This window comes from Acinonyx jubatus, chromosome D3 (assembly GCF_027475565.1).
Source record: "Acinonyx jubatus isolate Ajub_Pintada_27869175 chromosome D3, VMU_Ajub_asm_v1.0, whole genome shotgun sequence".
Taxonomy (NCBI): domain Eukaryota; kingdom Metazoa; phylum Chordata; class Mammalia; order Carnivora; family Felidae; genus Acinonyx; species Acinonyx jubatus.
In genome coordinates this window covers 57,649,716-57,671,696 of record NC_069392.1, presented here as the reverse complement: position 1 = coordinate 57,671,696, position 21,981 = coordinate 57,649,716, and positions in this window count along the sequence as shown.

Below are 21,981 nucleotides of genomic sequence, written 5' to 3'. Positions count from 1 at the left end.
CTCCCTGAAGTCAGATAGCCTGAGTTTAAGCCATGATTCTGTCCTCTTATAAATGACAGTGGGAAAGTTACCTAACTTCTCTAAACCACAATTGCCTTATTTGTAAAGATGAAGATGGTGATGGTGATAATGATGGTCATGATGATGATTATAAAATAATGCCTTTCCAGAAAAGATGAATAGACACTTCTCTAAAGAAGACATCCAGATGGCCAACAGGCACATGAAAAGATGCTCAACGTCGCTCCTCATCAGGGAAATACAAATCAAAACCACATTCAGATATCACCTCACGCCAGTCAGAGTGGCCAAAGTGAACAAATCAGGAGACTATAGATGCTGGAGAGGATGTGGAGAAACGGGAACCCTCTTGCACTGTTGGTGGGAATGCAAACTGGTGCAGCCACTCTGGAAAACAGTGTGGAGGTTCCTCAGAAAATTAAAAATAGACCTACCCTATGACCCAGCAATAGCACTGCTAGGAATTTACCCAAGGGATACAGGAGTACTGATGCATAGGGGCACTTGTACCCCAATGTTTATAGCAGCACTCTCAACAATAGCCAAAGTGTGGAAAGAGCCTAAATGTCCATCAACTGATGAATGGATAAAGAAATTGTGGTTTATATACACTATGGAGTACTACATGGCAATGAGAAAGAACAAAATATGGCCCTTTGTAGCAATGTGGATGGAACTGGAGAGTGTGATGCTAAGTGAAATAAGCCATACAGAGAAAGACAGATACCATGTTTTCACTCTTATGTGGATCCTGAGAAACTTAACAGAAACCCATGGGGGAGGGGAAGGAAAAAAAAAAAAAGAGGTTAGAGTGGGAGAGAGCCAAAGCATAAGAGACTCTTAAAAACTGAGAACAAACTGAGGGTTGATGGGGGGTGGGAGGGAGGGGAGGGTGGGTGATGGGTATTGACGAGGGCACCTTTTGGGCTGAGCACTGGGTGTTGTATGGAAACCAATTTGACAATAAATTCCATATATTGAAAAAAATAAAATAAAATAAAATAATTCCTTTCTTATAGGTTTGTTGTCACACATTCAAGACAGGGTGTAATAATATTAGGATATTAGAGGGCTCAGCATAGTTATGGGTAAGATCTGGAATTAATCTTGTGATTTCCTGAGTCTCATGTGCCTGGGAAACTGTACATAGCTCATAACCCTCATCACGATGAGGTTTTCCTCTGCTAAGCCTCATGTCTCAGTTTTCTGTGCACTATTCTGGATGTCTGTGTAAATGTTCCTCTATGAATGGGGCCTCACTTGGTTGGGACCAATTTGTTCATGTAGGAAACAGAATCCTTCTACTTCAGTTTCTGTGTAAAGATCCATCTTGAATGCACTCACTGCCTGGAATTCTAATAGGGGGCATGCCTAGTCTCCACTGCTGCCTGCCTCCATGCCTACCAAACAGAACCACTTTGATCATTGACACTGAACAAACCTGTCCTCACCTGGTAGTTGTTGCTTTTTAGGAATAAAACTAAAATCTACATCAGAGGTTTATTTTAAAGGTTACATGAGAAAAGGCACATGAAAACATTTAGCACAGTAATTTTACTGAAAAGATTCAGTGAATCTTTAACTCCTTAAATAAGCATGTGTTCTCATCACTTCCACTTTCCATTCATCCTCTTCCTTACCTCTTTCGACCATCCATTCAGTGATACAAAGTAGCTGTAGCTGCATCTGCATGGATTCTTTGGTAGATACAATCCTCAATCCCTACAATTCCCAAAGAGCAAAAGGGCATCCATAACCACATTCATGGTGATGCTGGGCATAAAACTCATGCCTTATAGTATCCTCTGGGCTGATTTATCTTACCTTGTCTTATTTTTAATGTAAGACTCATTGAACCATAAGGGTCCCCTCTGCTCCAAGAAATGCTTGCCTATAAATTCAAATTTCTTCCTAGAATCTATCAGGTATCAACATTTTAATATTTTATGTACTCCAACCATACCTTCAGGACACGCAATTTGTTTACATAGCAAATGAGCTATTGGGAATTCCTTTCAGGAGAAGTTTTCATTCTTTGAATAATTCTAATGATGGCTGAGTTTCTGGGAAAATCTTCTTGAGTTTTTGTATTATTCATAGAAGGAACTATGCCTCCCAATTTATTGAACACCTAGATTTATTCCAAGTAAACTCACAGTGAGGTTCGTGTAAGAAATATGGTAACAATATGGCCTTTTGCAATCAAGCTAGGTATTTTTTTATACTAAGTAGATTTACCTAGGTTTTAAGAGTATAAAGGTAGAGATCTATCAGATAAATTGAAGTAAGAAAAATAAAATTCCTGGTCTGTTTTGTCTTCTGAAAAAGAAATATATTTGTGGATAGTGTTTGCATATATTTGGACCATGGGGGTGGGGAATGGAAAGCTGAACTCCCTTCTCCTATATTCCTAATGCCCTCACTGTCATACATTATACACTTCTGGAGCAACAGACTTGTATCTAGCCTTGTCCTTCAAAGTACCTATCCTAGTGACTCTTATAATACTGGCATCAAAAGATTTTCTTAATACATTAATAAATCAATAACTAATGACATAGGACTTTCTTTCTTTCTTTCTTTCTGAATGCAAGAAACAATAGGAGGCAAATGTAGAGAAGAAAAAGTGAAGGGGTGTGGAAGAAATATCAGGAGGTATAAGAGTGTCTATATTTCCTCTGAGACCTTCTAGAAAGGAGTAAACCCAGTAAAATGTCAATCATCATCATCATCATCATCATATTTTTATTTGAGAGATATTTAAATATCTAGCTTTTCAGTTGAGTTGGTACTTTCTATCTTTAACCTGTGCCCTATCTGCCTTCTACCCCCATGCTTACGTTTCACAGAAATACAGTAAGGTTCTCTAATCATTTCTGTTCAGACTCCCTGCCAAACTCCCCATCAGATTCCCCTTCACAGTGAGCTGAAACGGGCACAAAAGTAATCTCAAAGATTCCACTTATACCTTTATTTGAAAGTGTGACCTCTGCCCTATCTCAGGAAGCCTCCACTCTTTTTCTGAGGCTAACTTACCACTCCTACGATATCAAAGTAAAGCCTTCTCCAAAATGAAAACATGTCCACACCCACATTTCTACCCAAAATGCTGCATGGATGAGTGAGGGGCTTATTGCTTCCCATTCTTTCTCCTTACTATTTGCTCTTATTTCTGAGACTGTTGATGGGAAGGTCTATGTCATAACCATCATCTCAAGATATCAGGTTTGTATGGATTCTCAAATTTTTCGGTAATGACTGAAAAATGACTCCATTACAGGTACTAGAGGTCTCTAAGGTTCTTCCCCTAATGAAGTTAAGGTTAGAAGGAAGAGATTTTACATGGAGATAACTTATTCTTATCCCTCAGTTACCTGAAAAGAAATCAAGAAATTATAAGGAATAAGCTGGGAGGAAAATGATACATGTCAAAACTCCATGCCTTAAAACTTATTCAACTATTTCTTGCTATGAATTACATTCAAATAATAGCTCATAGTTTACATTTTCTACCATTATGCAAGCACTGGATTCCACAAAACACTTACATTTGCCACATGTGTTGAACAAAATATTTTCAATTATATTTTCTATTCTATTCTATTTATTTAAATAACAAAAGTGAATCCTGACCACCAAATTGATTTCCCAACTTATTAATGGATCATGACCCACAGCTGAAATGCCCGTCTCAAAAACTCACACTCTGTGAATTTATATTTCACAAATAATTAATAACTTTAATGATTAATCCCAACATACAGAAACCAAAAACAGCCAATTGCACAGGGTTAAGCAAGATTGATAGAAATAGGAATGAAAGCAAAGAAGTGAAGACTTCCAGCAAGGGATGTGAAAGAGCAAAAACAACTCCCAAAGTGCTCAAATGGGGACCATTTAGTGCTAGAAAAATAGTTCCTCATACTTCACCAGAAAGCCTGAGGAGACAGCTGCATTATAGCTCCAGTCAACAAGAATGTTGATAATGATAACCCCAAGTCACCAAGAAAACTTTAATTGATGCTCCTCATAACATATTTAAAGCAATTCAGCAAATTATTGAACAACTCCTTTACTAAAAGTGTTGCATTTAAATAATGTACAGACTATTGTAGAATTATTCTCAAGAAAAATATTTATTCCAAATATAAACAACAAGAATTTGGTGGTTTTAAAACAACATGGCTTGTGTGGAAAGCTTCCAACTTGCAGGGATTCCCCACTCTGTAAACCATTCCAGTAACAGAGCCTCCCACCCAGAACACTAATAGTTTAACAATCTGACGACTGGACCTGTTAGGATCTGCTTTTTTTTTTTTTTCATTTTTCATATCATTCCACAACTGCTAGAGTGGCTAATGTTGAATCCATACCTTCTAAATTCTCCAAGTGACCTTCCCCTGACATATTTGGGTACCTCACAACTCAGTCTCACCGTCTTCTCTCTGGCCCACCCTCTCCCTCATCTCAGCTCAGGCACGGAGATCCCTGTTCAGCCATATCAGCACCTCATGAAATGTTATGTTTTGTTTTGTTTTGTTTTGTTTTGTTTTGTTTCTAACAATTCGGTCTTTTCTTCAAGTCTTTGTATTCCCTTGCAAGACATTTTCTACTTTCTCTTCTACCCAAGGTTAGGTGTTCTCCTTTACCTCAGCAACATACATTCCATTTTTATTTCTCTACTTTAAAGAGTCGTATTAATTCTATACAAAGAAGCTAGAAAGAGGGAGTGGTGAAAAGAGGGATGGAGACAAGCTAAGATTTGCTTTTTGATATCGGACTCTGGAGTTCCTTGAAGTCTGTGGACCTCTTAAAAGTAATCTTAAGCCATCTGAAATATTGACTTGTGCAGAACAGGTTTTTTTCCCAAATGATGCTGTAAAAGTACTCCACCTGCTTTTATGTGAGCAAAGTTCTCATACTACTTTGCTGGTAGAATTTTAGGACATCCAGTGCAACATGTGATTGTTCCCACAACTTGATAGAATGCATCAGTCTAGGTAAGACTGAAGAGAAAGGATTCTACAAAGACTTTCCCAGTTCCAGAGTGTCTGGAGTCTGAGTGCTTAAGGAGCATGTTATGACTTTGAAAATGCGTATTTTCCCAACCCAAATCCCAGTAAGTTATTTTGTGGATACTAACAACTGATTCTAAAGTTCAAATGGAAAGGCAAAAAGATCCAGAGAAACCACCATAATATTGAAAGAGAAGAACAAAGACAGGAGGACTGACTGTACCCAAAGTCAAAATTTGCTGTAAGCTGTAGTAATCAAGTCAGCGTGACACTGGTAAAAGAATGCACAAATAGATGAGTGAAACAGATTAGAGAGCCAAGAATAGATACATGCTAATACAGTCAACTGATCTTTGACAAAGGAATAAAGGTCATTTGAAGGGAAAGAATAATATTTTCCAACACATGATACTGAAACAAGTGGGAATCCATATACCAAAAAGAAAAAAAAAAATCTAGACATAGACTTTTCACAAAAATTAATTCAAAATGAAAAATTAATCTTAGACCTAAATATAATACATAAAACTGTAAAACTTCTAAAAGACCACATAGGAGTAAATCTAGATGATTCTGGCAGTGATGATGACTTTTTAGATAAAACACCAAAGGCATTACTTGAGTTGTATGTCACAAGTTTGGTATAAAGTAGTATTTTTATCTTTCAATTTTAACATATTTATGTGTTCCATTATAACTTCTTTGAACTATAGGTTATTTAGAGATGTATTATTTTATTTTGTGGGGTACCTGGGTGGCTCAGTTGGTTAAGCATCCAACTTTTGATTTTGGCTCAGGTCATGATCTCCCAGTTCATGAGTTTGAGCACCACATCAGGCTCCATCCTGACAGTGAGGAGCCTGCTTGGGATTCTCTCTCTCTCTGCCCCTCTCTAACCTGTGCGCTCTCTCTCTCTCTCTCTCTTCCTCCCTCTATCTCTCTCTCTCTCTCTCAAAATAAATAAATAATCTTCTCAAAAATATTTTTAAAAAAGAGAATTTTAGGGTTAGTTTTTGGATATTACAGCTTAATTTTAATTACAGTCAATAAACATGCTCAGCTTTTGAAATTTGTTAAAAATTGATTGATGACCCAATGTCTAGTAAATTTTAGCAATGATTTCATGAAAGTCTGAAAATAATGTGTGTTCTGTTGTTAAGAGATCCATTGGGTCATGTTCGTTCATTAAGTCAAATTTGTAGAGAACGTGTTCAAGTCTCCCCTATCATTGAGGAGTTTTTGCCCACAAGTTCTAACAATTATTGAGAGAAGTTTAAAATCTACCATATATTTGTAGATATATCTCTGTCTCTTTGTACATCTATCAAATTTCTTCATATATTTTCAGTCAATGTAGGAACATATATTTTTAACATTGTCACATTTTTCTGGTGAATTAAATCTCATAATTATGAAATAATTCTTTCACCTTTTGTTATTTTTTAAAGCCTCTTTGATATTAATATTATAATATTTTATATATGACACACCTTATCTTTTATTTTATATTATATATAATTTATGTATTTATTATTACATTATATATTATATAAAGCATATAATATATAATTCCTTCACTTTACATATCCCGTTAAATGTGTTTCTTATCAAAAATATATTGCTGGCTTACCAATATTTTATCTAAGTTGACATATTCTATCTTTTAATTGGTTTATTTAACCTTAATGTAAATTTTTATCTAATGTAATTCTGACCTAATATGTTTATATCTATCATCTTAGTTTACAATTTTTCTTGTGTTTTATTTCTTTACATCCTCTCACTCTCTTTCTTTTGCATTAACTACTATTCCTTCTCAGTCCACTTTAAAAGTTTGGAAATTTCACCTTCTATTTTCTTAGTGGTTGCTCTAAAACCTAAAACTGGCACTTTTAGTTCATCAATGTCTAAAGTTATTAGTACATTGTTTTCTGATTTATTTTGTCACTATTAAGAAATCAGTTGAACTTTTAATGTTTTTTTTTAAAAACTAATATTTTATTCATGTCTTTTGTATTGTGTAGTTTCACTATAATTTGCATGGATGTATATTTCTTTTTATTTATCTTCATTCATATCATAGATCTTCTCAAGTTGGTGCCTTTGATCATACCTTAAAAATTATTATCTCAAGTAAATTCCAAAATTGATCACTACATTTTCTCTTTTCTCTGTGTTTATTCTATGCTCTTGGTTTTTCAACCTTTCATCTTTTTAGTCCTGTCTCTATTCTACAGCTATATAATTCCTTCAGACCATATATTTTAGTTTACTAAAAATCTTTTACTAAATTTTCTACAAAAGGTTTTACTAAAACATTTTATATTTTACTAATTTTGTAGTCAGCTATGTCTAATCTGCTATTAAACCTTAACTTCGAGTTTTTTATTTCAATTATTTTATTTTTAATATTTATGAGTTCTGTTTTTTCAAATCTGAGTACCTATGTGTGATTTGTTTTAAAACTTTGCTTATTTTAAAAAAATTGTAATGTTTATTTTTTAAGAGAGAGAGAGAGAGAGAGAGACAGAGTGTGAGTGGGGGAGGGGCAGAGAAAGAGACCGAAATACGGAATCCAAAACAGGCTCCAGGCTGTCAGCACATAGCCCAATGCGAGGCTCAAAACACACAAACCGTGAGATCATGGCTTGAGCTGAAGTCCTACACTTAACCCACTGAGCCACCCAGGCTCCCCTGTTTCATTATTTAAATACAGTAAGTATAGTGTTTAAATTAGAATTTAAACTTATAAACTAAACTTATAATTAAAATGTCAAAAGTCTTGTTTTGCTTTGTTTTGTTTTGTTATCTGTTACTACTGCCTTTTCTTCCCAGCACAAAGTTTTCTTGTTTTGTGTGTGTGTGTGTGTGTGTGTGCTTATTTTTATTTTTTGTTAATTTAAACCAGTTTATTAGATGGAAAACCCATGAGTAATTTTGTCATCGCTAATTTGTTTGTTTAATGAATAATTATAAGACCTTCTAACCACCACATAAATTAAGAAACAATGATATAAGCCAGACCAGGATGCCCTCCATGTGTCCTATATCAATCACAGACCCTAGTACTCTTCCAAACTATAGCCGCTAACTTGACTTTTATAGTAATTGCTTCCTTTTGTTTCCTTATGATTTTATAATCTAATTTGCATTCCTAAACACTACAGTTTAATCCTGACCATTTTTACATCGTCACCATTTTCTAAAATATGTTATATATATATTTTAAAATTTACACATTCCTCCTCTCTTTCTTTTTAAAATAATCTATCTGAGTATTTCTAGATATTTGACCTGTAGAAAACTTTTAACTTGGCTGATTGCTCTTTCTTGGTATGGGTCTACATGTATCTTTCACTGTCTTCTATATCCCTCATTACTGGCAACTGAATCCAGAGGCTGGGCATGTAATGTCTTGATTATACCTTTTATTTTATTTTTCTTGTTTTGGCAGGTGTTAGTACTCAGTGCCTAACTGTACAAGTTAATTGGAAGTGAAATTATAATAAAATAATAATATATTAGAATATATTACCTTGAATTAATTACAGATACTTTCCTCATATACTACTTAGCTACCCAGTTGTACAGTTAATATGAAAAAATACAAGTTAATGCTTAATTTGTCCCTCTCGTCTATCCAGTTTTAATAGTATAATGATTCCCTTTTATCTTCAGAAGATGACAAATTGTATTTTACAAAATATTCATCATTAATAACACAGACTTCAATATATTATACTAGTTTAAATCTATTGAAATTGTTATCTCTGTTGAAGTTCAAAGTTTCCCAGTTTTGGCCTGTGTATATATAAAAATGTTTTTTCTTGAGTCTTTTGGGCATAATTCTAGAAGGCTTTGGTAACATTCTTGTTATCTGAATGACAAGATATTCCAGACTAGACAAATCAGATTCAGCTGTTTCTCCATGAAGTTCTGATTTCTTTCAATGGGAGATAATATTTCAAGACCACAATCTGAATTCCAGAAATGTTAGGTACTGGCCTATAAATACCATTTAAAATAATACTAGTATTTCTGCTTATATAACATTATGTATTCTTTTTTTTCCATACCAATGACTTTTTAATCATTTAGGTTGTCTGAAGCTTGAGGTCTAGGCAATTCCTTAGGAAAGGATCAAGATAACAATATTCTCTGAGTTTTTGCATGGTGATAATAAATCGTAAGTGACTTTTACTGGATATAAAACCTTTCACTCACATTTTCTTCCCTTAAATATTCTAAATATGTTACTACCTATTTATCTGGCTCAAAACATTGCTATTAAAAAGTGTAATAGGAATCTAATTTTTCTTTCCTTTATGATTTGTAAGCCCTTTTTGCCTGGATGTTCAAAGTTATTTTTATTTTTCTTTAAAGACTGATATTGTAACTAGAAAACATCTTGCTGCTAGTAATCCTGTGTTTGTATTACCAAGTGCATGTTATTTAATTTCAATATGTATTTAACTTTTTTTAATTTCAGAGATTTTTCTTGAACAATAGATTCTGATACTTTTTCTTCCTCCTTTCTTGCTTTGGTTTGCTTTTCAGGGTCTCCCATTATACACTTTGGATCTCTTTTGTCTGTCTTCAATCTCTCACTTTCTTGAATTTTTTTAATCTCATTTTTAATTTCTTTAATTTTTTTTCCTAGAAATACAATTTGTTCCTTTTACTTACTTCTATATTCCTTCTAGTTTAGTATTAATATCTAAACTAGCATTTTCTTCTAAATTCTTGAATTCTGTCACTAAGTTCTGAATTTTTTCATGCTGATTTATGTTATTTTTTTCATGTCTTATTTAATTTTGTCAGTATATTTTAGATAATTATACAACAGCACATTATAATTTTTATGTCTGTATTATCTATATATTGTTTCTGGTATTGTTTTACTCACGGCAGAGGTGCTATCCTCCTTCATTTCTCTTTCTTCAGAGTAGCTTTATATGGGATTTTGCCTCAATGTTTTCTTGTTGCACAATCATCTGTAAAATTAATTTCCCTGAACTTGCAAATGGAAACTTGATTCAGATACCTTTGCTACTTTAAAGAGTTAAATTCTCTGTTGTCGTAGTGTACTGTGAACAGAAATATGGTGGTTTGCTTTCTAAGATATCCTGGCTCTGTTTCCCTGCCCCTTACATCTCCTCTTTATCTCTGTTCCTATCATGCCCAATTTTTATTTTACTCCAGTAGTTTTCTCCTCAGTCTTATGTCCTATATGGAAGAAATCCCTGGCTGCTTATTTTAAAAAGCTAATAAGGACCAGAAGTCTCTCAGCCCTTTTGGCCTTATCTCAGAACCCTTGCACTTAGTTACTACTAGAGTATACAGAACTCTTTTCATTTTTAGCTGCTGTTCTCAAACTGGCCTGCCAATCTTTCCAGTGAATGCCTTTTACCTTTGGGGGTTCTTTTGTTCTTAGGTTGGTCAGATAGTCTATCAATTCCTTTTCTTTCATCACAGACTCTGGTACTGTGCGGATCTTGTAGTTGTCAGTTGTTTGCCTCTACAGGCTTGTAATTTGGACTACATAGGAAACCTCGTTGTGTGGCTTTCATATAAATTTCATTCATGCATTTTTCTTTTGCTGGCTTGTTCCTCTGTTCTTAAGTGAGATAAAGGAAAATTTAGATGATATTGCCATGTTAATGTTAACTTCCCAGATTTCTCTGGTTCCTTACGTTTTACTATGAGCTAGTCATTTTCTTGATAAACTGTGGAAATTCTTTGAAGCCTAACATGAATGTACATTACTGATGTTATCTGTTAAAAAACGTTAAAAATAAACCCATGGGTTTCCAATTCCAGACAAAATGGACCAAACATATTCTACCCTATTTCTTCCACTAATTAAAATTATAACCCTGGAAAAAATATAAAGCATTGATCAAAAGACTATGTAAGGTGAAGAAAAAAAGGCAGTCTGTTTAAAGAAATCCAGATTCAAGGACAACACAGTGATGAATTCCATCAAGTATAATTTTCCTGGGGCACCTGGGTGGCTCAGTTGGTTAAGTATCCTACTTTGACTCAGGTCAGAATCTTATAGTTCATGAGTTCAAGCCCTGTTTCAGGCTCTGTGGTGACAGCTCAGAGCCTGGAGCCTGCTTCAGATTCTGTGTCTCCCTCTCTCTGTCTGTCTCTCTCTCTTTCTCTCAAAAATAAATAAACATTGAAAAATATATACATATAATTTTCCTTTTCCATTCTTTCTTTCTTTGCTTTTTCTTTCTTTTTCTGTGTCAGAGATCAGCAATGTTTATCATCAAGGGTCAGATAGTCTGCATTTTCCTATTTGTGGGCCATGTGGTCTCTGTTAAAACTACTCAGTTCTGCCTTTATAGCAAAGACATTCCAACAAATGGTTATACAACTGCATTCCAATAAAATTTTATTTGCAGAACCAGAGAGTGGGTTGGATTTGGCCCACAGCTTGTAGCTTGCCAACCTACATGTCCCAGTGAGAATGACAGAGAAGTCCAGAACCCAGAAATGCCCATGAGAACAAGGAGTTTCTGGAAAAGCCTGTTGTCACTAATCAAAGGATGAGAAAGAGGTATAGCTACATCCTATCTCACCTGGTGCTTCAGAGACCTTGTTAGAGCCCTGTCCATCATTCCCCCTACACTAAGGGGAGGCAGAGACAGCATCCTTTCCCCTCTCTAAATGAGGAGGTAAAACCACATTGTCTATACTTGCTTAAGTAAGCAAATGATAAACTAGATGAGGACCTTTACCTACTGTCATTACTAGAGTATCTGAGTGCATTATGGAAAGGAGAATCTAGTGAAAAGAATTCTTTAAACCTGTGCATACAATTCTAAGCAAAACACTGAACTTCCCATGGTGAAAAAAACCAGAATCAATACAGCAAAAGTTTTGAGAAATGAACTATAGTATGAAATGCTGCCCAGGTTTCAAATTAGCATCAGGATATCATGCAAATGGGACAGACTAGAAACTGTACAAGATTTTGAAAATTCAATTAACAATTGAACCACATTCTATAAACATGTTACACAACATGTTATACATGTTAAACATGTTAGACTTGTATACAAATCTCGAATTATGCATTCGAGACTTAAATAGGCTGATTGCCTGGTTGGGTACAATATTAAAATAGAACCTACACTTTCATACATAATGCCAAAAATATCCAGAATAAAAGCCAAGTTTATTTGCCATATCAAGAGCCAGTAAAATTTCAACTCAAATGAGAAAAGACAATCAACAGATGCCAAGACAGAAATGAGACAGATGTTTGAATTATTTATAAACATTGTAAAACAGCTACCACAATATTCCATATGATTACAAGTATGCTTAAAAATTGAAAAAATATCTTAGCCAAGTATTAGAAGATACAAAAAAAAGAACAACAGTAAATTTTAGAATAAAAAAATATAGTTATTGACATAAAATACTCACTTAACTGGTTCAGTATAAGAATGGAAATGATAGAAGAAAGAATCAGTGAACTTGAAGGTAAAAAGCAGAAATTATCCAATTTGAACATCAGAGATAAAATGAATTTGGCAAAAAAGAAAAGAAAAGCAACCTAAGAACCTGGAACATTAATAAAAGGTTTAACATTCAGGTAATTGACATCTCAGGAGAGGAGAAAGAGTTAGGGGCTGATAAAATATTTGAAGAACTATAACCTAAAACCTTCCCCCAAATTTTGAAAAACACATAAACATACAGTGTAAGAAGCTCAGTGACTTAAAAAGATTATAAATTATTATTATTATTATAGTTATCATTGTCATTATAAAATATACTAGTATTATTAATTTAAAAATCATGCCAAACACAAACAAGTAAAATTTCTGAAAACTATAGATAAAAAATAATGCCTTGAAAGCAGCCAGAGAGAAACATTGCATTAACCATAAAGGAACAATTACATAAGTAACTGCAGATTTATAGATCCAACACAACCTCTATCAAAACCTGTATCAAAAAACCTCTATGCAGATTTTGTTTTTTAGGGAAATTGACAAACTTGAAGCTGATGATAAAATCTGTATGTAAATGCAAAAATTATTGCAAAAAAGATAAATGAGAGGATTTTACTGACTAAAACAATATAAACAATAATAATCATGAGTATAATTGGCATAAGAATAAACATATAGATGAATGGAACAGAGTTAAGAGTACACGAATAAACCCTTTTATGTATGGTCAAGTGATTTTTGGCAAAGATGATAAGGCAATTCAATGAAATAAAAGATTATTTTCCTAGATAATTTGTGCTACAGCATTTGGATATCCATTTAATAGTTGCCTGAGTCCAGAGGTGGGTATTGACTGTCATGGAGTATGAAGGTTCTTTTTGGGTGATGATAATGTTCTACAATTGAATTGTGATGTTGGTTGTACAATTCTGTAAATATACTAAGTAGCATTGAACTTAAAATGGGTGACTTTTATGATTTTTAAGTCATATCACAATAAAACTGTTAAAAAGAGAGATAAAAAGAAGAAATAAGTAGTCAATCAATACTAGATTTTCAATATTTAGCTATTTAAGTTTTAAAATGAGAAAATGAAAATATGCAAAGGAAAAATTAACAAAGGAACAATTTTAAATAATTTCCCCAAATTGAAAGATAAGGTAACAAATCCATTCTAAATAAATAAATCAAAATCTACACCTGACACCATACTTAAAGGTGAAAGACTGTTGGGATGAGTACTGGGTGCTGTATGGAAACCAATTTGACAATAAATTATATTAAAAAATAATAAAAACAAAGGTGAAAGACCAAATTCTTGCCATCTATGATTGGAAGAAGACAAAATGTTCACTTTTACATTGCTAATTTTACTCTTACTACTCTTACTCAATATCATACTTGGGATTCTAGCCAGTGTATTAAGGCAAAAGAGGGAATAATAGGCATATAGATTGGAGAGAGTAAAATAAAACATTTCTATTTAGAGACCTACACAATCCCAAAGATGTAAAAGAAAGCTGATGAACTAAGCAATGAGTTTAGTGAGATCACAGGATACAAAGTCAACATACAAAAGTCCATTTTACTTTTACAGACTTACAATGACCAATAGAAAATTAAAATTAACTAAATTATACCATTTATTATAGCTCCAAAAATCATGGGCTATAAAATATTATGTATAGATATTATGAGATATTAAAAGATCTGTGTACTGGAAACTGAAACACTGATGGTAAATCTAAGACCTAAATAATTGTTGAGATATACCATGTTTAGAAATTAGAAGACCTGACTTTATCAAGAAGTCAGTTTCTTCCCAATTAATCTATATGTTTAAAGAAATCATAATCAAAATCCCAGTAGAAGGTTTTTTTTTTGTAGAAATTTACAAGAGGACTCTAAAATACATTTGGAAACAAAGGAAAATGTTTCTACAAATGGAGTCAATCATCAAAGGAAGGAATACCTGGGATCATTGCAACACAAAGAAATATGGAGAACATTCATAGGGTAATAGTGCTAGAGATTCCAGGAAGACAACTGTGAAGCTGGTCCTGAGTGCAGTCATTTCAGATAGTAGCAGTTAAACACAGTGTTCCAGAAGGGAAATCTCCAAAAAACTTGCACTGCTATTTTATTTTAGATGACAAGTTAATCTTGACGAGACTGAAATTAAAGATGTTTTACATCTCTGACAGAGAGCTCAGGGAGATAGTAATAATTAAAACAAAAGAAAAAAGAAAAAAAGGCCACAACTGTATATTTGTGGGAGAAAATATGCTACAAAAGAAATGCAATTTGTGTGTGTGTGTGTGTGTGTGTGTGCGCGCGCGCGCCTACACCTGCACACCCATGTGTAGTGGTGGTAGCATAAGTGCTAAACCTTTTTGTGGCAGAGTAGGAAGTCAAGAGAATGGAATTTTTAAAAATCAGGATATAAACGCTGTACTGTAAAAACATAGTGTTAAATAGCTGAAGAAACACCTAAAATAAATAAAAGCAAATCTGGGGGAGGGTTGCATGGAGCAAGAGACTGCTGTTTATGGTAATGGTTATATTATCGTATGTATATCTTATAAATTTTTTACCATATACTTGCAATATTTCTTAAATATTTATGAAAGTGTAGCATATGGATAGAAGAATATATAATTCTAGTGCATATTTTTCACATAATGAAACAATATCTTCTCAATTTTCAAAACCTAGATAATGTCTGATACCTTCCATGAATCTTCTTACCTCTAGAGCCCTAATAGTTTCACCATTTATGTTAGGCATCATAATTGCTACTGCTCATTTAAGTCCAAATACTGACTTGTATGACCTTTCAACCACTACATAATGTGCATTACTTACAGAAAAAAATTTTAAGTCCTCTGAGGATATATATCTCATATAGTATGAATTACACTCATATAGTATGAATGGGTTATAATATGATAATATAGTATTATCTCATATAGTATGAATGAAAACCAGTTGTTGAAGTGGACCAGAAGCCAACTGCCTCAATCACTTATGCAATATGTTCAGTAATGACTGGGATAGAGGTTTTGATTCAAGATGGTGACACAGGAAGATCCTGAACTCACTTCCTCCCATAGACATACAAAACCTAAAGCTATATATGGAACAATTTCCTCTGGGGAAAAAAACACTAAAAATTGACAGAATGACCCCTTTACATCAGGCAAATGAGAGGGAAACTTCATCGAAGCAAGAAGGAAAGGCTGAGACACAATCTTACCAAAACTCCTACACCCAGAAGGATAATCAACAGCCAGGAGGAAGAGAAGTCAAAACCTGAAGCTTCTCCCTAAGGAGTGAAAATTTCATATTCACCATGGGGCATCACAACTTTTATGACTGACATCTGACAGATATGCCCCCAAAGCATCTGGCTTTGAAGACCAACAGGGCTTATGCCCACAAGGCCCACATGGTAGTGGTAAATTGAAGAACATCTCTAATAAGGATCTGCACACAGACTCACCTGCCCCAGGGCTCAGCAAAAGAAGCAGCCCTTTGAAAAATGCTTAGACTCTGTGTGAAAGAGACTCATTTCCTAATTTTAAATCATAGGTCAAAGGGACAAGGGCTTGCAATGATACCCACCAGGAAAGGAGGCTGATGGGAACCATCTTCCTGCTCTATCTGCACCTGGCTAAAGCTGGTAAATACTTTTTTTTTAATTTTTTATTTTCCATGAGTACCATCTTTATGCTTCATCTGGTGGGGGCCAACTTTGTGCTCTAACTCTGCCACACTCCAAATCATCAGTACCTCCCAGGGGTGAGCTTCTACACATGTCTGCTGCCTTGGTTTTATATCTGGTGACCCAGATTTTGCAGTTGCCAACCTGGAGATGTCTCTTTCTCACTGGGCTCCCACATCTCCCAGAGGGGAGCTCTTATATGCATTTGGTACCCCAGTTTTTATGTCTGGTGCCCTGGTTTTTGTAGCTGCTGCCCAGGGAATATTCCCTGGTCACCTGGCTCTGGTGGCCAGGAAGGCTTTGTTCTTTGGTCCCATAAGATTGTAACAATTAGAGAGACAGTTCTTGGCAGACTACCATGCCTAGGACACTAGACAGATTGAAACATAGCTGGAACAATCACAAAGGTTAAGGTTTAAGAGACAAGTAAATGCTAGGGCAGGGTGAATGATAAAGTTCATCTCCTACACAAGGCCAACCCTTTATAACTGGGAAAGAAGGCTGTTTCATCCAGTGCACAGGAACTAACACAGAGTCAAGCAAATGAAGAAACAGAATAATATGTTCCAAACGAAAGAAAAAGATAAAGCCTTAGAAAAAAAGCCTTAATGAAACAGAGATAAGTAATGTACTTGATAAAGAGTTCAAAGTAACAGTCATAGAGATGCTCATAGAACTTGGGAGAAGAATGGACGAACACAGTACTTCAACTAAGAGATAGAAAATGTGAGAAAGTTACAAACAGAAGACAGAGCAGAATAATAACCAAATGGAAAAGTGTTCTAGAGGGTTTCAACAGCAGACTGGATAAAGCAAAAGAAAGAATCAGTGAACTAGAAGACAGGACAGAGGAATGCACCCAATCAGAGCACTGAAAAGGAAAAAAAGAATTTTTAAAAAGTGAAGATAGCTTAAGGGACTTAGAGGACCACATGAAGCAGATTAAGGTTTACATTATGAGTCCTGGAAGGAGAAAAGAGAGCAAAGAGGCAGAAAACTTATTTGAGGAGATAATGACTGAAAATTTTTCTAACCCAGAGAATGAAACAGATCTCCAGACCCAAGAAGCTTGGAGAGTTACAAATAAAGAGACAGGGAAAGAATCTTAAAAGCAGCAATAGAAAAACAACTTGTTTTAAACTAGGGAAACATAAGATTATCAGCAGTGTTTGTTTGTTTGTTTGTTTTAGCAGAAACTTTGCAGGTCATAAAGGAATGGCAATCCCAAATAGCCAAAGCAATCCTGAGAAGGAAGAACAAAACTAGAAGTATCATGCTCCCTGATTTCAAACTATATTACAAAGTTATAGTAATCTAAAAATATGTTGACATAAAAAGGACACAGATCAATGGAACAGAATAGAAAGCTCAGAAATAAACCCACATATATATGGCCAATTAACTGACAACAAAAAACCCAAAAATAGACAATGGGGAGAGGACATTCTTTTCAAAAAATGATGTTGGAAAAACTGGATAGCCACATGCAAAAAAATGAAACTTGACCAATATCTTATACCATACACAAAAATTGACTCAAAATGAATTAAAGACTTGAATGTAAGACCTGAAACCATAAAACTCCTAGGTGAAAGCATAGGCAATAAGTTCCTTGGCATCAGTCTTGGTGATGAGTTTTGGATTTGACACCAAGAACAAAGGCAGAAAAACCAAAAATAAACAAGTGGGACTACATGATACTTTAAGTTTCTGCACAGCAGAGGAAACCAACAACAAAATAAAAAGGAAACCTACTGAATGGGAGAAAATATTTGCAAATAATATATCTGATAAAGGATTAATTTCCAAAATATATAAAGAACTCATCTAGCTCAGTAGAAAAGCAAACAATCCAATTGAAAATTGAGCAGAGGATCTAAGTAGACATAAAGAATACACATGGCCAACTGACACATGACAAGTTGGTCAACATCACTAATAATCAGGAAAATTCAAGTTAAAACCACAATGAGATGTCAACTTACATCTGTTAGAATGGCTAGTATCAAACAGAGAAGAAATAACAATCACTGGCTAGGATATGGAGAAAGTGGAATCCTTATACACTGTTGATGGGAATGTAAATTAGTGCAGTCATTATGTAAAACAATAATAAGGATCCTCAATAAATAAGAAGATACAACTACCACATATCCAGCAGTTCCACTTTTGGATATTTATCTGAAGAAAATAAAAATGCTAACTAGAAAAGATATATACACCCCTATGTTTATTGCAGAATTTTTTGCAATAGCAAAGATATGAAAGTAACCTAAGTGTCCATGGGTAGATCATGGATAGAGAAACTATGGTATATATGTGGAATATTATTAAGCCACAAAAAAATGAAATCTTGTCATTTGCAACAACATAGATCGTCTTTGAGGGTATTATGCTAAGTGAACTAAGTCAGACAGAGAAAGACAAATACTGTATGATCTCACTTATATGTAGAATCTTAAAAAAACAGACAAACAAACCAAACTCAAAGATACAGAGGATGGATTGGTGGTTGTCAGAGGAAGAGGGTGAAGGTTGGACAAAATGGGTGAAGGAGATCAAAGGTGCAAACTTCCAGTTATTAAGTAAGTCATGGGGATGTAATGTACAGCATAGCAACTATAGGTAATAACACTGTATTATTGCATATTTGAAAGTTTCTAAAAGAAATTTTAAAAGTTCTTGTCACAAGAAAAAAATCAGTAACTATATATGGTGACAGATGTTAACTAGACTTACTGTGGTAATCATTTTGCAATATATAAAAATATCGAGGGACATCTGGGTGGCTCGGTCAGTTAAGAGTCTGACTCTTGATTTCAGTTCTCGTCATGACCTCACAGTTTGTGAGTTTTAGCCCTGCATTGGCTCTATGCTTAGTGTGAAGACTGCGTGGGATTCTCTCTCTTCCTCTCTTTCTGCTCCTCCCAGACTCATGCTTTCTCTCTCTCTTTCTCTCAGAATAAATAAGTAAACTTAAAAATTTTTTTTCAAGTATCAAATTGTGTAGCAAGTTATATAATGTTGTATGTCAATTATACCTTAATAAAAAGATTTTTAAAATAATAAGATAATGAAAAAATGATAAGATAACGACTGGGACAAATCTGAACTATTTTGCTAGTTAACTCAGGTTTTATTACCCAAAGCTCTCTGTGTTTGTATTTGTGTGTGTACAAACTAGTACTCAGCCAAGCAAAATACTGTTACCTTTTCCTTAATTAAAAAAAAAAAATTCTTGTAATCCTGACTTTTTTCTAAAAAGGTTGAGTCCTAGCTATTGTCAGATCCTATGTTTGCTGATCACAAACAAAATCTATATCCTGGAAATAATATTTTCCACATTCTTAAATATACATAGTGGGTAAGGTTACCTAAGTGTGGAAAAAGAAGTAATGAAAAAGCTTATTATTTCATACAAATAAGGGAGAAATGAGGTGGCAATCTTGGGAAGGTACTGGTCCTGAAAAATCTATGGAAAGTGGAATACACAGACCTACTTGCTTCGTGAGCAAGAAAAGAAACTTGGGCAAAATAACATGTAATTTTATTTTTCAGTGAAAGGCAATGTAAACGCTTTCCACTATTCTCCCAATAAAACGTTCAGTAAATTCCCTAACATATATTAATTTTATTTTGAAAATGAGAATTTACTTTAGGGAACACATATAAAAAGATATTAGAGTAGTAAGTATAAGAGCTACAAACCTTTGAGGTATATTCTTTGAAAAGAGGTATATATACATTTTTTAATGAATAGAAGATGGATTTGTTTCCATCTCCACTGAAACAATATTGAGCATATATTTAAAATCATGGGTTTTGGGAGGAACTAAAGTATTAGACTCAAGTGATATTGCATGTATCTGTTTGACCCTGAATTTTTCTCTTCAACAAAGTTTATTCTAATGTCTTCATCCCCCCTCCCCCCAACCCTCCTCCAAATATTTATTATATGCTTTGCTCTGGGGAACTAATTAAACTGGTTTGTCTGGAACTTTCCTGATTTTAGCATTGGAAGTGCTGCTTCTGAGAAACCCATCACTTCGGAGCAAACTGGGAATGTTGGTCACCCTAGAACTCTAGGATCACGTGGCTCCACATCAGCACTGGAGAATTTTAATAGAGAATCGTGGACTGGATTGAAAAGATGAGGGGATGAAGAAGTGTCAAGGAATCTATGCTGCTTCAACTTCGAGGTTAGCTTAAGTTGAGGGAGGGATTGGATCACTTGAAACTCTCTCTCAGGAAGCTACATAAAACCACAACCCCGGATTATAGGCAAAAAGTTTGCTGTCACACTTGCTGTTTTATCCGGCTTGCCTGGCTTTGCTCTGAAGCCTGTCTTAAAAGCAGCATCCTTGCATTCTCAAGAAAACCTGAACTTAAGTGACAGGACATAAATAGCTGGAGAGAAAAATCTAGTTCAATATAGGCCAGAGAAAATCCAAACCCCCACAAATCCCCACCCATAAATCCTCAAGCTGGAGGAGTTAAGAGCATTACATCACCAGTGACTGCTTCCATTGGTTGATGGTACCTGAAGGATCAGAATACCTGCTCCTTGGACTAACTCTTTCCTTCCCTTGCAAAGCATCAGAAATGTAGGTATCATAGACTAGAACAAAGGCCCTGAACAAGGACATCCTTTCAGAAGGGCACACCCTGCTGGGTCACTGCTTCACCATGCAGGTCAGTGTGTGCATGTCTGCAGGCAGGACACAATGAGCCCAGGCAAGTACTGTCCTCCTTAGGAAGCCTTAGGAAGATGCTAGTTTGACTGGGAGTTGAAAGAGATCTCCGGTGAACTAAATGTGTTTGCTTTCTTCTCCCACTAGTGCTATCGGAAAAGATTCTCATTCTAATAAGTTTTGACAAGAGCTGGCAAGGGGAGCAGGTGCCAATGAATCCAACTAGTCGGAGGCATTAGAGACTTCGTGGGCACCAGAGGATAGAGGTGTTGCCATGGGAACCAAGTGAAAGGTGTTTGGTGGTGGCTGGTTAGGAGGTTTGTTTTCTTGTTTAAGACAGAGCTGAACAGCTGCAAGTCACGCTCTCTGTTTTCTACTTTAGCATCAGTGGGTAAATCCCCCTGCTCTTCTTCCCCCCATCCCAGCCTTAAATAGGATTTGAGGAATTTAATTTCTCTGCGAACATGAATAATGCTTAAATATGAGGCACACCAAAAGCCTTTGCAAAAGGTATTTGCAGCAAATCAGGACAGTTCTAATCACAGAACTCTTTATGTTGGAGAGAAAATTGTTGCTTCAGGGTCAGAGTAGTGTTGTTTTTGGTTTTTGGTTTTTGGTTTTTTTTTTTTTTCAGCAGGACTGGAAGACATCATTTTGAGCTGCGAAGCCCTCGCCCTAGCTTTCATAAAACATCTTTCCATCATGCACTTTTTGGCATTCATACTTCTAGTTTTTAGGATTCATACACCCTGGGAATGACCCAAAAACACAGGACTGCCTAATGAAGAGGATGGGCTCTCTGAATTTTGCACGTCTTTTTGAAGTCTTTTAAGCACATAAGAGAAAAGATAAAAGGAAGGCCAGGAGTTTAATAATAGTAATTACCCAACAACAAGTGTTATTCTCAGGGCTGCCTTACATCTAGTCTTCTCAGAGCTGTGGAAGACACAAAAGGAAGGTCAAAATTAGGACTTTTGTGACCTGCCAGACTGAGGGAGCAATGGAATTCCCTAGACCAGAAAGACAGAGGAACAGTGAGGGGGACAGGCAAGCTC